The 17,298-nt window shown below is 48.6% G+C and overlaps 1 protein-coding gene across 7 annotated transcripts in view; it reads right to left on the bottom strand.

The window, feature by feature from the left end:
• The window catches only part of LOC119179235 (BAI1-associated protein 3-like), a 558,733-nt gene that overhangs the window by 490,981 nt on the left and 50,454 nt on the right, over positions 1-17,298 (bottom strand). The window lies entirely within an intron of this gene.

Raw genomic sequence — 17,298 nt, 5'->3', positions numbered from 1 at the left:
ACGACGTAATGCTGAGCAAAATTACAGAAAACTTAAGAAGGAAAGGCAGGCCCACTGTTTCGCACTAAAAAGAGAGAGCTTCTCCTGAGAGCCTGTTGCAACAGGTCATACCGCTGCACTAGCATCTCCGCAGCAACAACGCACCAACAGCACAACAGAGACTCACGCGGCCTTGGTTGCCAACAAGAACACTGTTGGTCGTGCAGCGTTGCGTACGCAGCATGTCAGGCTTGACACGCCCCCTTCCTTCCTAATTACACGCATGTTCCCCTTCTCGACGCACATACAATTCATTTAGTGTAAAAGAGATCATGGAGCGAACTAAATGGGAGTGCAGACTCTTTCCACACAAAATGGCGAATCCATTTAGTGGTTGCATACCCTTATTTTAGGGGCGAAGCTCCTTAGGGCGTGGGCTGTGCGTCCCCTGTAGCCTGTATGTAGCCACCTCTAGTTTAGTTCTTGCAGTGTTCACTAGATGGCGGTACCGTCCCCTGTATGTAGCCACCTCTAGTTTAGTTCTTGCAGTGTTCACTAGATGGCGGTACCGTCTCCTGTATGTAGCCACCTCTCGTTTAGTTCTTGTAGTGTTTACTAGATGGTGGTACTTGTAGCTGATGATGAAAAGATGCAAGATGTTATAAACTAGAAAGCGGTACTTGTAGTTGATGAAAGACGCGAGATCTTATAAAATAGGAATGATGTCACATATGGCGCGTGTCATTGGTTGAAGGCAATCGTTCGATTTAGTGCGGCGACGTACGCTAGGGGGAGCGATGTAATAAAATCGAGTGGGCAAAATGTACAGACGATTCATGGTTTACCAGGTTTACCTCCGGAGCTTCGCCCACTCATCATCATTCACTTCGTGGATATGGCGGAATTTTTTTTTATTTAAAAGGCCAGAGAGGGGGAAGGGGGGGGGGGGGCTATTGCGCTTAGCCTGGCGGGTACAATTTTTCTCCGCCTAGAATCAAGTCGTCGTTACTATTAATGGGAACGTACGCACAAGAGCCAATTAGGGAAAGCATAGAGTGTATCATTTATGATTGTCATATATTTCGAACGAAATTGAGGTTGCACGCCATTTCGCGTTATTGGAAAAAGTCGAACGCGTTATTCTATAAGGTTGCATGTTCGCTACCACTGCCATTTTCTTCGCAGTGTTTTCTTTACGATATATATTTCTATCATACAGCTCTAAATTGCGCCAGTTTATTTGGTTTGTCTCCCTTCCCTGACCTATTTTACCTCTTGCCTAATATTTTTCGGGAAAAATGCTTCGTACAGGTGTTAGTAACATACTAGGAGCAAATATAGGAGTAAGAAGTGTTGTGCGTAAGAATATTGTTCGCGTGCTTAATCCGAGTACGCGGTGCGATGAATAGATAGCTGCGCAGCTGTTACACATATGGAAAGATACTGTCGTATTCGTCAAACAATAACCATTAGTGAGCCTGTTTTCTTCACCGATATTCAACAGCATAGTTGTTCATGCAGATGTAAAATAACTACATGTCGATATCCAGTTAGAACGCCTACAACTATTACCCTGTTGACTATAGGTTAGAGATGAGATATACTAGACGCGTATAGCCCCGCCGCGGTGGTCTAGTGGCTAAGGTACTGGGCTGCTGACCCGCAGGTCGCGCGATCGAATCCCGGCTGCGGCGGCTGCATTTCCGATGGAGGCGGAAATGCTGTAGGCCCATGTGCTCAGATTTGGGCGCACGTTAAAGAACCCCAGGTGGTCGAAATTTCAGGAGCCCTCCACTACGGCGTCTCTCATAACCATAGCGTGGTTTGGGGACGTTACACCACACATATCAATCAATCAATGGATGCTTACCCTCAACTCGATTTTCGCGGGCTCGCATTACCGTGTTTCCCTCGAACCTGACGTCAAAAGGCTGCCCAATGAAATGCAGTGAAAGTCCTACCGTACAGGAAGCTCGCATGACATATTGCCTGTTACGTCCAGCGTATTAAGGACGCCGTTGCGATGGTAACAAACAATGTGGTACTTGAAGAGGGAACGACACATGCGAAACGAGCCAGCTCGCGAACGCCTCTATAATGTTTTGTAGCTTTACTAATATTTCTTTTTGCAACAGGTATATATAACTCAGCGGTTGTCTTTGTTTTATTTCCAACGGTTTCAACCGGTGAACCGGTCTTCGTCAGGGTTTGTGAATAAGTGAATAAGGCACTTATGTAAATAAGACATTTATTCACAAACCCTGACGAAGACCGGTCCACCGGTCGAAACCGTTGGAAATAAAACTAAGACAACCGCTAAGTGGACGCGGCGCGGCGTCTGTGTTGTTCGTACGACCTTCGAGTGGCTCCTGCTTCATACAATGATCTTCAAGTGAATTTTTTATAGTGCGCGTTCAGCTTTGTTTGTATCGCATCAGTGAAAGTGCCAGGACTATTTTGATGCCAAAACTTGCTGCGTGAGTGGACTATTTTCACGCTTTGGAACGTTTTTCTCCGGAGCCAGCCACCGCCTGGGCTAAGCCTAACGAGGTGAGCCCACGCCGGCGCGACGCCAGCCGCGTCGCCGTTCCCGGGTGCCCTTTTCGCTCTTCTCAGGGCTTATTTTCAGAAAATAATAGAATATCAGGTGGTGGGGGAGGACATAACCCCCGAAGAGGTGACAGAAGACCGAGGTTGGCAGTCTGCAGGCGCCAGAAGAGCTGGCGCGCGCTCGGCAGGCGCTAATCCTAATGGTGCTACTCTCAACGAGACGAAGTCGACAACGGCCGAGGCCCCGCGAGGCCGCAACAGTGGCAATAACATCAAGGCTAGAATCATCCGCGCTGGCCGGATGCCCCAGCTCCCCAGGGAGGATACGAAAATCGTGATTCGGCCCCGCCGAGGCCTCAATATTGTCAAGACCAGCTGCACCGTGGTGGTGGATGCAATCCTGGCAGCCACAAGCATCTGCGCCGAAGATTTGCGGGGCGACACGCTATGCCCCAACGTGCAGCAGAATATTATGGTTGTCAGCACACCTAGAAGGGAAAATGCCAACCACTTCGTCAAAGTTCGACAGATCGTCGTCATGGGCCGAACATACGAGGTCAGTGCCTACGAGGCCGCCCCTCATTCCACGTGCAAGTGCGTGATCCGAGGTATTCCACTCGTAGACGGCCCGAATGATATTGACAACAAGATCGTAAATGAAAGAAATCCGCTTGCCCTGGCAGCCAAGCGCATAGGCAGCACCGGTACGGTAATCGTCGCCTTCGACGGTCATAGAGTCCCAAACTTTGTACGCTACGGCCCCACCCTTGTGCAATGTTCGCTTTATCGCAAGAAAATAGACATTTGCTACGCTTGTGGTCGGCTCGGTCACCGTGCTGATGTGTGTCCAAGCCCAGGCGACGTCGTATGTCGGGGCTGTGGGGCTTCAAATCCTGACGCACAACACAAGTGTACCCCCAAGTGCAGGCTGTGTGGTGGGCAACACCTTACGGCTGACAAGGACTGTAGGCAAAGATTCCAGATTCCGTATGTCGTGCGACGAAGGCGCTGGGAAAAGTCTCGTGCCACCGATCAAGGCCAAGCCACGGCACCACCATCACCCCCCACGGATGGGCAGGACTTCCAGCAATCACGTGGTTCCGGGGGCCGTTCCAGGCGACGTTCTCGGTCCCATTCCAGGGGCCGTTCCCGGTCCAGGAGCCGCTCCCGGTCCCGAGGAGGAGCCCGGCGCTACAAGTCTGGGAGCCGCTCCAGGTCTCGATCCAGGTCTACCGGGCGTCAACAGCAGCCTAGCGGGGTGTCAGCGAGAAGCAAGAAGTCGGGCTCTATAACCTGGGCCGACACGGTCCGAGGAGGGCCAGCTGAGGTACTGTCGGGGTCACTCCCAGAGCATGCGGAGAGCACGCGCGAGATTTCCCAGCTGAAACGCGAGAACGCAGCGATGAAGGAAACCATAAACAGGCTTATGTCCGAAATTGCGGAGATTAAGAACGCGAGAAACCCACCACCGCAACCCGCCGCCGCATGTGTCGCCGATACAATGCCCCTACCCATGGAGGTGCACAGCACTAAAGCCGGCGACAGCAGCAGTGAGGGTCAAAGTGCTCCCAAGAAGAGGGCCGTCGCCTACGAACAGGAAGGTGTAGCGATTCGAGTCAGGTCTGAGCTTCGAGACACGCTATCCGCGCTCAGTGAAAGCATCAATAAGCTCGGGGAGAATTTCGCCCAACTGCAGATCACCCTGGCCGCGCAAAACGACCGAGTATCCAAGGTAGAGTCGTTTCTCGAAAGCGTAGTGAAACCAGCTCTGACCTCAACCGCCGTCGTACAACCCCAGCCCGGCGCTACGGGCCCCATCGTCCACGCTATTCTTAGCCAATCTGAGGGGAGCACCAGCCCACAAAAGCACCAAGATGGCCAAGCCAAGTGAAACGTTTCTTATTTGGCAATGGAACTGCAGGGGCTTCCCTAGTGAAAAGGCGTCCTTGCAGCAGTACATTCGATGCTCTAGCGAAAAACCCCTCATCATTCTGCTTCAGGAAACATTAACTCCAAACGTCACACTGACTGGTTACAAGCCCGTCTCGCGTTATTCTGATGGCCGGGGAGTCTGCACCTTGGTGAGTAAAAGCTCACACACATCTCTCACGACCTCAAAATAGCCACCAGCAGCGCCGAATATGTCATGACCGAGATTCTGCAGTGCAGCTCGGACCGAAGCAGCATCTTTTTTCTCAACGTGTACAGTAGCCCTAAGGACCGACGGCAGCGCTTCAGGGCCCTCATAAAGAAGGCCGTCAACTTGGCAGGTCCCAACCCCCTGGTTGTGGCGGGCGATTTTAATGCTCCGCACCACACTTGGGGCTACCCGTACAATACCAGCAAGGGCGCGGAACTGTGGCAGAACGCGACGGACATGGACCTGACTCTAATCACCGACAAGGCCTTTCCAACTAGGTTGGGCACGTCATCCTGCAGAGACTCCACTCCCGACTTGACCTTCGTCAAGAATCTCCCCGATGTACAGTGGGCCAACTCAAACATTGACTTAGGTAGCGACCATTACGTCCTGGTGACGCAGTTCTTAGTGGTGCGAAAGAGGGCACGGGAGTTTTCTTGGACAAACTGGGACCAGTTTCGCAAAGTCCGCAACGATCGACCCCTACCTGCAACCAGGCCAAGCCTACAGGAGTGGATTAGCCAGCTCAGAGAGGATGTCATAAGTACCACGAAGAATATTAGTACTGACCTTCCGGTTGAAAAAATGGATAGCCGCCTTGCCCACCTGCTCGAGGCCAAGCAGTCACTTCTCGCCCGCTGGAAAGGCCAGCGCCTCAATCGCAGGTTGCGCAAGAAAATCTCCGACCTAAACAAGACCATCGAGGAGCACTGTCGCGTCCTCTCCAAGCAGCAGTGGGACGAGGTGTGCAACTCGGTAGATGGCCAGATGCGTAATGACAAGACATGGAACCTGCTCAAGCACCTGCTCAGCAAGACTAACACCAAAACTAACCAGCGGAACGTACTAACGCGAGCCATGCACGAAGCCAAGCAGTCCTCTTCAGAAGAGGAGGTTTTGAAGCAGCTAGTGCAAAAGTACCTCCCTGTCGACTCGAACCCCGCAACAACGTACCCCGAGTACCCAGGACCGGCCAACACTGAACTGGACGCCGAGATATGCCACGAAGAGGTTCGGCAGGCGCTTTACGGGCTCAATGGGAGGTCTGCCGCGGGCCCCGACGGCATAACTAATAAGACCCTGCGCAACCTGGACGACCGGTCAATCGACTACCTCACCGAGGTCATCAACGAGGCATCGAAGAGCGGCGAGGACCCCGACCCGTGGAAGGTCGCACGCACCGTGCTCATTCCTAAGCCGGGGAGGTCACCCAACTTGGACAACATGCGCCCCATTTCGCTCACATCCTGCGTGGGAAAGGTAGCCGAGTATGTGGTCCTCAATAGGTTGACTCGGTACCTGGAATACAATGGGCTCTACCCGTACACCCTGATTGGTTTTCGGGCCAAGCTTTCGACGCAAGACGCTATGAAGCTGCTCAAGCACCAAGTCATCGACTGCAACACTCGAGACATGCGGGCCATTCTCGGCCTCGACTTAGAGAAAGCCTTCGACAATGTTACTCACTCTTTCGTGTTGCGGTCGATTGCCGAGCTCGGCCTTGGAGTCAGATTCTACAAATATGTCAAATCGTTCTTGACCCGTAGGAGAGCCACCCTCAGTGTGGGAGACCTTGTCTCCGAGGGGATAGAGCTGGGATCGCGCGGCACGCCACGAGGGTCAGTGATATCGCCCACCCTGTTCAATCTTGTCATGGTCGGGTTGTCCAAGAGGCTCTCATGTATCGAAGGCAATAACCACACAATTTACGCGGACGATATTACCATTTGGTGCACAGGTGGCAGCGACGGGCAAGTCGAGCGCTCCCTGCAGGAGGCCATAGACACCACGGAAGATTACCTCCGTCCCACAGGCCTGAGGTGTTCCCCAAGCAAGTCCGAGCTCCTTCTTTACCAACCCACTAGGCGAGGGCCCAAGCCCAAAAACTGGCAGCCGATCTCGAAGAGTGATATCAAGCTCTACACCGGAGATGGCAGCGCAATACCCAGAGTCGACTCCATTCGGGTCCTCGGCATGACCATCGAGTCCAATGGTTCCAAGGGCAAGACTATACTCAAGCTCTCCGCCAAGACGGATAACGTGGTTCGGCTGGTTCGGCGGGTGGCCAACCGCTACCAAGGCCTCAATGAAGACTACCTAATCCGCCTGGTCAATGCCTTTGTGCTCTGCCACTTTTCATATGTCGCGGCCATGCACAATTGGCAGCGTGCCGAGCGTGACAAGATCAACGTCTTGCTCAGAAAGATTACCAAGCGGGCCCTCGGTATCCCGATCAGGACGCGCACCGAGCGCCTGCTCCAGCTCGGAGTACACAATACGTTGGAGGAGATTGCCGAAGCGCAGGAGCGGGCCCAGCTCGCGCGTCTTTCGAGCTCCCAGACCGGCAGACATATACTCCGAGAGCTCGGTCACTCTCCGGCTGAAGTGAACGAGAAGATGAGACAGGTGCCCCGTGAGATTCGTGACCTCATCACCGTGGCACCGATACCGAGGAATGTACATCCCGAGCACAATCGTGGTAGGCGACGGGCTAGAGCTGCCACTCTTCTCAAGCAGATTCACAGTGAAGAGCACGGCGTTAGCTTTGTCGACGCGGCAGCGTACCGTGGGAGCCGCGCCTTCTCCGCAGTTGTCGTCGACTCCAAACAACAAATCACCAACTGCGCATCGGTTCACACTGACGATCCGACGATCGCCGCGCAAGTGGCCATCGCCCTGGCCATCCTGGAAGGTGAAAGGGAGGTCATCTATAGTGACTCTAGGTCAGCTATTCGCGCTTTCGAGCGCGGTGTAATCTCCAAGAAAGCCCTGCGCGTGCTCCAAAGTGCTGGCCGTGACGGCATCAAGCACCACGTACCGATTTGGTTTCCTACACATAATGGACAGGTCCAAGGCGCTCCCGCCAACCTCAACGAGTCTGCCCACGAGGCCGCGCGCGCACTAACCGACCGCGCGGGTTCCGGGCAACGATTCGGGGCCAACGGGGTTGCGGAAAACAGGGGCGCGCCTGCCACGTACAACAAAATAACAAAATATTTTTACCTCGCGCGGAGACTATATCCACTCCCTCATCCAAATCTTAATAGGCCACAGGCCCTTACGCTCAGACTAGTGCAGACCGACACGTACCCTAACCTGAGATCCCTTCACGCTATTTATCCTGACGTGTTTCCCAATGACGCTTGCCCCGCATGTGGGGATGTATCCACGCTGGCGCACATGCTCTGGGAGTGCAAGGCAATGTACACTAACCCCAACACTACATCGGTCAGGTGGGAGGTGGCCCTACGCAGCTCCCTCCTGGCCGACCAACTTTGGGCCGTCCAGCAGGCCCACGGAGCGGCCGATAGGCTTGGCCTAACGGTCCCGACGTGGGAGTCGCCCGCTGCGCGCTGACGCGCGCCTTGCAGGACCTCAATAAAGTTTCGCAACCAACCAACCAACCGCTAAGTTTTGTCTCTCCTCTTCTCAAGTACGTTTGGCCCATTGAAAATATATATATATATATATATATATATATATATATATATATATATATATATATATATATATATATATATATATATATATATATATATATATTTCCTCCGGCACACGGCGTTCGGCGCATTCTTTGACCAGCGCTGCAATTTTCAAGCTGGAAAAGTCGGAGAGCTTTATTCTCTGTCCTTTTGAGTGAAAAGCCATGCTAATGAAAAAAAATAAATCCAATAGCAATCCCTAGTTTGATGCAATGCCGCGATCACATTTAACGTTACACTTATCCAATCATATGGCGGCAACCTTCCGGCGCCATTTCCGCTCGCAGTAGTTCTGGCGAGCGCCGCTACGAGTAATGCAGTCGGCACCGATGTTTTCGAACGTTAGCGGGGCCCCTTTAAATCACATACGCACGCGCGCGCGCGCACGTCCTCTCCTCGCTGCAGCGTGATTCTATCGCCATCGAGTTGCCCGACACCCCCATCGTTCGGCTATCCGTCAATCATTGATTGATTGATTGATATGTGGGGTTTAACGTCCCAAAACCACCATATGATTATGAGAGACGCCGTAGTGGAGAGCTCCGGAAATTTCAACCACCTTGGGTTCTTTAACGTGCACCCAAATCTGAGAACACGGGCCTACAACATTTCCGCCTCCATCGGAAATGCAGCCGCCGCAGCAGGGATTCGAACCCGCGACCTGCGGGTCAACAGCCAAGTACCTTAGCCACTAGACCACCGCGGCGGGGCTATCCGTCAATCATCGCTAGTAGTACAGATTCCTGCGTTTAGCAAACGTGAAATGACGCTCGACAAAAATGGCAGACGGTCGCGCAATCGCCCCATAAGAAAACGTGCGCCCTTTGTCAAAACTACTGAAAACGATCCGTAGACGCTGCGCGACGCCACTGTCTGACGGAAGTCCCCCATCGTTATCCATCTTGTGAATGCATCTTGTGAATACGCAAGCAATAACGGGGCTTCCGTCCTACAATACTTAGAGACTTGAAGTGAGGTTCGTACAATATGATGAATGGCTCGAATAAGCGTTCGTGGCCCGTTTGGGTACTGTCGAGAATCAGGGTCTACCCGGTCTTTTGTGGTAGCGTGGTGCAACTTCGGGCGGGGGAAACCAACGCTGACAAGGTGGGGATATGAAAAACAAAACAGGTTTATGGCACTGTTTACAATTATTTACAGCATAGAGAGGTTGAGAGTTTCACAAACCACGAGCGTGGTGGTTGAACCGTTACACGGTTCAGAGCGACGTCCAGCACTCTGCGGCGTCGTTTTAAGCCCTGTCGGGCTCCTCCTCTCCGAGTGGAACACCAAACACACGCACAAAACGCCACCCACAGGTCATCGGTCAGTAACGCACGGTCTGGCGAATAATTGTTGCACCTCCTGACGCAATGTTCCGAGAAGAGGAGAAACGGGGTTCCTTCCCGGAACAATTTGGCGGTTGGATTGCTACTCTCGCCTTTCCCAGGAAGCGCAGCCAAGGAGTGGATACTTCAATCGCGTAGACACGACCTGTCCGGTTGGTCGGCTGGCCCGGAGGAATTGCTTGTAGGGACATTGGCTCACGGACCGTCTTCTAGTCCCTTTGTCGCTCCCCGCCGCTGGACGCTCGTTCCGAGAGAACTGGGGTTCCGGGCGTGGGAGCGCTGCCCGGCTATGCGTTTCGCAGCGACAGTGTGGCGCCTACTGACGACAGTCATAACAGTACACAGACGCACGAAGCAATGTAAAAACTGGTTAGACAGAGCGCAGCGGTCGCTACATAATAAGAGCGCCCGCTTCCAATGCAGGAGGTGCCGGGTTCAATTCCCAGTGCCGACCGGGAACCCACCAGTTTTTTTTCTGATAGATAGATAGATAGATAGATAGATAGATAGATAGATAGCCCTTGGATAGATAGATAAATAGATTAGATAGATAGATAGATAGATAGATAGATAGATAGCCCTTAGATAGATAGATAAATAGATAAATAGATAAATAGATAGATAGATAGATAGATAGATAGATAGATAGCCCTTAGATAGATAGATAAATAGATAAATAGATAGATAGATAGATAGATAGATAGATAGATAGATAGCCCTTAGATAGATAGATAAATAGATAAATAGATAAATAGATAGATAGATAGATAGATAGATAGATAGATAGCCCTTAGATAGATAGATAAATAGATAGATAGATAGATAGATAGATAGATAGATAGATAGATAGATAGATAGATAGATAGATAGATAGATAGATAGATAGATAGATAGATAGATAGATAGATAGATAGACAGATAGATAGCCCTTAGATAGATAGATAAATAGATAAATAGATAAATAGATAGATAGATAGATAGATAGATAGATAGATAGATAGATAGATAGATAGATAGATAGATAGATAGATAGATAGATAGATAGATAGATAGATAGATAGCCCTTAGATAGATAGATAGATAGATAAATAGATAGATAGATAGATAGATAGATAGATAGATAGATAGATAGATAGATAGATAGATAGATAGATAGATAGATAGATAGATAGATAGATAGATAGATAGATAGATAGATAGATAGATAGATAGATAGATAGATAGATAGATAGATAGATAGATAGATAGATAGATAGATAGATAGATAGATAGATAGATAGATAGATAGATAGATAGATAGATAGATAGATAGATAGACTAGCACCCACATAGCAATGGCTGTAGGGATTGTGAACAGCAACGACGCATATTGCGCGTTATCCTTCTACCTATCATTTCTGTGTGGCTTATTCTTGCATTGATCGATATGTGGGGTTTAACGTCCGAAAACCACCATATATCGGATTATGAGAGAAGCCGTAATCGAGGGCTCCGCAAATTTCACCTACTCAGGGTTCTTTAACGTGCACCCAAATCTGAGCACACGGGCCTCCAGCATTTCCGCCTCCGTCGAAAACGCAGCCACCGCCACCACCAGGATTCTATCTCGCGACCTGTGGGTCAGCAATCGAATACCTTAGCCGCAAGACTACCGCGGTGGGGCGATTATTCTTGCACTGACGGCCAATAAGCTGCAAGGCCTCCTGCAATTTTTGCCGGTGGGTGTTATCAATAACAACACCTGCTATACAAAACGTAATCACGAATTATACGCCACTGTTGTCAAAGCGCCGGGTCGCGTCGTTCAGCAGGGGCACACTAATACCACTGTCAGTGTGGTGTACCCACACATAGGTCGTGAAAAGAGACAGCACGTACCTCTCTGACCTGTCAGTAGACATCAGCGGCTTGACAGGTGCAACCTAGGATATGGAACTGCGGCGCTTCCCTCACGAGACGCTATTCTTGTACACCCTGGACAGCGTTTCCGCTGTAGAGTTGTTTGTCTTCGACAGACCTTCAGCGCCGAGAGCGCCGCCATAAAAACGACCACGGGCGTACAGTCATGGCATCCGCTCGCGAGGAAAGTTGCTACCCCGCAACTGCGACACCTTAGAGCAATGTAGATGGCAACTCAAAGGCGAGGTTCAAGAGAAACAGCGGTGAAAGAATAATAGGTGGCGCGTGTGAGAGTTTAGCACCGATGAATCAGCGCTAAACGAAAGTGTTCTCACCGTGTCAAAAAAAAAAAAAAAAAACTCAAGTCCATTCCACGTCTGTGAAACCCGAGTAATGAGGAGCTGTAAAGCAATTGACATCATCTAGCGAATGAGGATTGAGTTTTCTCTTCATGCATCTACTTTGATCTTTCTTTCTTCCTTTATCTTTCTCTATATTGTCCTCTCCCTCATCTTCTTACTCTCACGTCACTCCTGTTCAGTCTCGCCTTCCTCTCCCACACCATTTCTCTGCTACACTGCACGTGGTTATGATATGGTTTACCTTTTCACCTCTCACCTCTCTATAACAATCCATTGCTAAACTATGCAAGGCTATGCATATGCTTTGTCTTATCTTCTTATTTCCTATATCCTACCATTCACTTCAATTCCCCAACGCATTACTACAAATTAGTATTCATAGATAGGCTACCTTTCCCCAGCGGCCCACGCCTTGACAAGGAACAGAGTGTTGCGACATCGCTAAGTAACATTTGCAATATTTTCTCGCCTGTCGCGATTAACCTTATAATTCGTGCAGTATAATATTTGATACATTAAACTCGATGCCTCCCCCCCCCCCAAAAAAAATAAGGTAACAAACCAGTAAAAGCTCCATGAAAAACCCGGGATCAAACCAGCGACCTCTGGATCCACAGCCGAACACTGTAGCTACTGTTCCGCCGAGGCAGACTTTTCCTTAAAACATGCGTCAAGACTTAAATAAAAAAGTGACTATCGCAAGACATGTGGCACGTACCACACAGCAACAGAAATTATCATGCAGTCACTGATACACAGCCTATTTTCACTACTAAATAAATCGAAAAAAGAAAGATCTTCTTCAAATAGTTTGGCGAGAAAAGAATTTAAAAAAAATACTTTCAGAAATTTTAATGAAAGCGTAAACGAAATAGTTTTTTACATTGTCGCACTGATTTTAAACTCTCTTTCGCGCTAAGTGTTTTAATAAACAATGTATCATACCAACGTACATCACAGTCACGTTTTTAATAGTTATTTTTAGTGTTGTAAATACCACTGTTTTTCTTGTGTATAATAACGCACTTCAACATTTTCTCTCAATAAATGTATTATATATATTTTCTAATGTGTGTTTTTCGGCACTATTTTATATCTTCATGACGACTATGATAATGTTTTGTGACACAAGGATCAATTGTGGCCAAAGAGTGCCAAGCCGTTATTCAATATGTCCGATTTTAAGGGACGAAGCCCCTCAAGACGGCAAAATGCCCGTAAACCACCAGCCGGCGTCTACTGTAAATGTAACGCAGTTGCTTGTGGAGAAACCGAGACATCTGTGAAACAGCAAAAGGATTGTGAGAAGGCTGTCAACCAGAACAGACAAAAGTCCACAACACCGTAAACACATCAACATTTAACTATCCATAAATCAAAGCATATGACAGAACAAAATGTTAATCAGAACAGAATAAAAGGCTGTTGACCAGACCGAAACAGAAGGTCACGATTCATCACTCGATGCACGTTGCTTTGCCCCATCATTAGCATTACACATACACGTCTGTTGAGTCGACCTCGCAGTATTCTACACTGTAAGCAATTACTGGGCACTCGAGTCCCAAGGGACGGCTTACGCTCTCCCATAGTAGAGTACCTCGTACTCTAAATCGTTAACAACTTTTTCTAAACACACACATCCTCACTTCTAGCGGGACGGCTCAGTTCTCTCCCATGGTTGACTACAAAGTACTCAAAATCGACAAACATTTTTTGTGTCTAAACACAGGTAACAGGTGTCAAAGCCTCCCTTCTTTTTTTCAAACTTGGTTCACTGTTCTACCATAGTTGAGTACAAAGTACTCGAAATCGTTAAACGCTTGTTCTAAATATATATAAGATTTCATTTGTAACAAATCCTGTTTCGTTGCATATATATTGTATCGTTATACCATTGATTATATCATGATATTGCATTGAGTTCTTGTGTACATGTATGCCAACATTGTAATGTATAATAGATCAATGACGTCTTCATTGCCTAGCGTATAGTAAACAACGACTATGCCTTCGCAAGGAACTCAACAAATTAGATGATCAACCTCTCTCGGAGCAGTGAATTCTGCAGTATCGTCAGGATGCGACTTCACAGAAGAGGGCCCTGAAAGCGCTACTACACTTTTTGCGATCGACCGGCCTTACTGAACGGTATAGTAGCTAGGACGCCCTTCCTGTGTGTGTTTTCGTTTTTTTTTTATGAGTGCGCGTGCGTTTTTTTTTTTTTTTGTTCTCTATCTAACCCCTCTTTCTTGCCCCTACTTCCCCGCCACCAGCGCTGGGTAGCAAACCAGATGCCAATATCTGGTTAACCTCCCGGCCTTTCCTTTCTCACTCTCTCTCTCTCTCTCTCATTGCAACGTAGCGATGTTTGTCGTGGTACATAGATGTGCTGACGTGTATGTGCCCTATTACTGGAAAGTTATGAAACCTTTGTCTTTTGTACATAGTGTAAATAAAATTTTTCTAACAGTTCCTTCGACGCTGTGTATTATATCTGGACGCATGGTGACCATGAGTATGCATGCAGGTTTTGACGTTACTGCTGCCAGGTCAGGGCGTTAAGGAGCATTCGAGCTTTATGCTGCTGCGTTTTGCCGAAGGACCCTTAACAATTTTGTTGGAAAATAAAAAAAAACATTTCTGATTCTCGTACAAACAATATGCAATCGATTGATTCGTTGAAAATAGTTTGTAAATGCGTTTGGTTCATAATTACTTGCTCAATTAATGACGACCCACTACTTTCACAGTTTTCCTCAACGGTTTCCTCTGATGAAGGCGTTGGAAACAGCTATGCATATCCTTTAACGATTGAATAATTGGATTGGTTTGATTTACTGTATTGATGAACTCGACTGAAAAAAAAATCGCCCCGCCGTGGTGGTCTAGTGGCTAAGGCACTCGCCTGCTGACCTGCAGGTCGCGGGTTCAAATCCCGGCTGCGGCGGCTGCATTTCCGATGGAGGCGGAAACATTGTAGGCCCATGTGCTCAGATTTGGGTGCACGTTAAAGAACCCCAGGTGGTCTAAATTTCCGGAGCCCTCCACTACGGCGTCTCTCATAATCATATGGTGGTTTTGGGACGTTAAACCCCACAAATCAATTCAATCAAATCGAATTCGACTGAAAAATTGAGCCGCATTCTCTTTCGTTATACTACGCAACAAGTCCCCCATCGGTATGCTCTGCTAATAAGGGAATGAATTAAATAAGTTATTTGATGAAGAGGCAAAAAATAAACAGAGAAAGGAACGAACGAACGAAAGGACAAACGAGCCATTGAACGAAACAATGAAATAAATCGTTTGAGAACAAGAAAGGGGGAACAAAACCAGTGCACATTTTTAGGCGGAAGACAGTACACGTCACAAAAGGAAAGAACAAAAGAAGGAAGAAAAGAAAGAAAGAAAGAAAGAAAGAAAGAAAGAAAGAAAGAAAGAAAGAAAGAAAGAAAGAAAGAAAGAAAGAAAGAAAGAAAGAACATTACAGTGTAATGAGCGCTGCGGAACATCGCGTGCGCTAACACAGTGCGGGTGGTGCGAGATGATTGTTATCGAGCATGTGCTTGGACGTACACGCGGAAGCAGCGGAATCGCGACTGCCACCAATAACCAGGCCCGAGCGGAATCTTCAACGTAACACGCACGTCGTCGGGGCAGGCATCGCCCGAAGACACGCTGGTAAGCATCGCGACTGGGCGACGATCGAATTTAGCCCCGCAATTCCCGGACGAGGAGACTCTCGAGGTCACGGCGAATAGCCGCGCACGTGCGACGAATTTCATTTTCTCGGGATTATCTGTGCGCTCCCCGAAGGGTCGAAAGAAAAGGAAGGTGAATCGAGATAAACCCGGGAGTAGGGAGTAAACAACGACTTAGCCATGTTTTCGCAGCGCCACTTCGCAACGCGCATTGGGCAACTTCACCGCTGGAATTAGGGAAGCGCAATGCGTACCTCAGAATAGTTGCGGATGCTAACTCAGCTTCTCGTGGCAAACACCGAGACAGTGATCGAAATGGCTATAAAGTCGTCAGCAAGGAGAGAGTTTTAAAAGCCTCATCAAACGCGAAATTCCACCATAGCTGTCAGCGTCTCGCGGCGCCTGGGATTGATTGATTGATCGATTGATCGATTGATCGATTGATCGATTGATTGATCGATTGATTGATCGATCGATCGATTGATTGATTGATCAATCGATCAATCGATCAATTGATCGATCGATCGATTGATCGATCGATTGATCTATTGATTGATTGATTGATTGATTGATTGATTGATTGATTGATTGATTGATTGATTTGTGGGGTTTAACATCCCAAAACCACCATATGATTATGAGAGACGCCGTAGTGGAGGGCTCCGGAAATTTCGACCACCTGGGGTTCTTTACCATGCACCCAAATCTGAGCACACGGGCCTACAACATTTCCGCCTCCATAGGAAACGCAGCCGCCACAGCCGGTATTCGATCCCGCGACCTGCGGGTCAGCAGCCGAGTACCTTAGCCACTAGACCACCGTGGCGAGGCGCGGCGCCTGGGAGGAGTGATGCGAAAAATCTCCTCGCAGTGACGTCCCCGTATGACGTAATCGTGACGTCACATCTAAAATGTGTGACAAGGTCGTCACTACAATGTCACGTGACTACGTCATTACATGCAATCGCACCTTGGTAAAAGGTGTTCCGACCACGGAGGCAATGGAAGACCAGACGCGGTATACCTCCGTTCTTAAAGGCAGTGAAGAACCACGTTGAATGTAGAGAAAATTTGAGTCGGTTTAACTGAATTTATACGGGGCATCGTGAATTTTAATTTCAGTTATTAAACGGCGTAGATGTGGGATCGAGTCATAGAAATTTTGGTCGCCGTAAGTGTTTTAGTTTTGAGCATTTCGCGTTGACTGTGTAATATTGCGTGAACCATATTAAGGCGAACCACTTCGATGCCTCATTGATTAATATGTAGGGTTTAACGTCCCAAAACCACCATATGATTATGTGAGACGCCGTAGTGGAGGGCTCCGGAAATTTCGACCACCTGGGGTTCTTTAACGTGCACCCAAATCTGAGCACACGATCTACAACATTTCCGCCTCCATCGGAAATGCAGCCGCCGCAGCCGGGATTTGAACCCGCGACCTGCGGGTCAGCAGCCGAGTACCTTAGCCACTAGACCACCGCGGCGGGGCCACTTCGATGCCTCATCAAACACACAAAAAAATGACTGCCATATCCACAAAGCGCATGATAATAGAGGAGCTGGCTTGGAGATGATCGAGCAAAACGCAAATCCTCCGTACGCATCTCCTACCATAGTATCTATCATATATAGACGTGATAACGTTGTTACATATACATTACATACAGAAACATTTATTAATGTACGTTTAGATACACTGCATATATTTTGACGAATTATGTACGTTAGGTATGCACACTAGACATGCGTCTGCGAGTTCTCTTTGCTTCTGTCTCCCGCTCTATCAGTGCAAGTTCTTCGCGGCGGGCCCGGGGCGCTGCTGCCTTGGCT

The sequence above is a fragment of the Rhipicephalus microplus genome, chromosome 7, assembly GCF_043290135.1.
Source record: "Rhipicephalus microplus isolate Deutch F79 chromosome 7, USDA_Rmic, whole genome shotgun sequence".
Lineage (NCBI taxonomy): Eukaryota > Metazoa > Arthropoda > Arachnida > Ixodida > Ixodidae > Rhipicephalus > Rhipicephalus microplus.
Note: the sequence above shows the minus strand (reverse complement) of the source record. Positions and strands in the feature narration are given on the sequence as shown.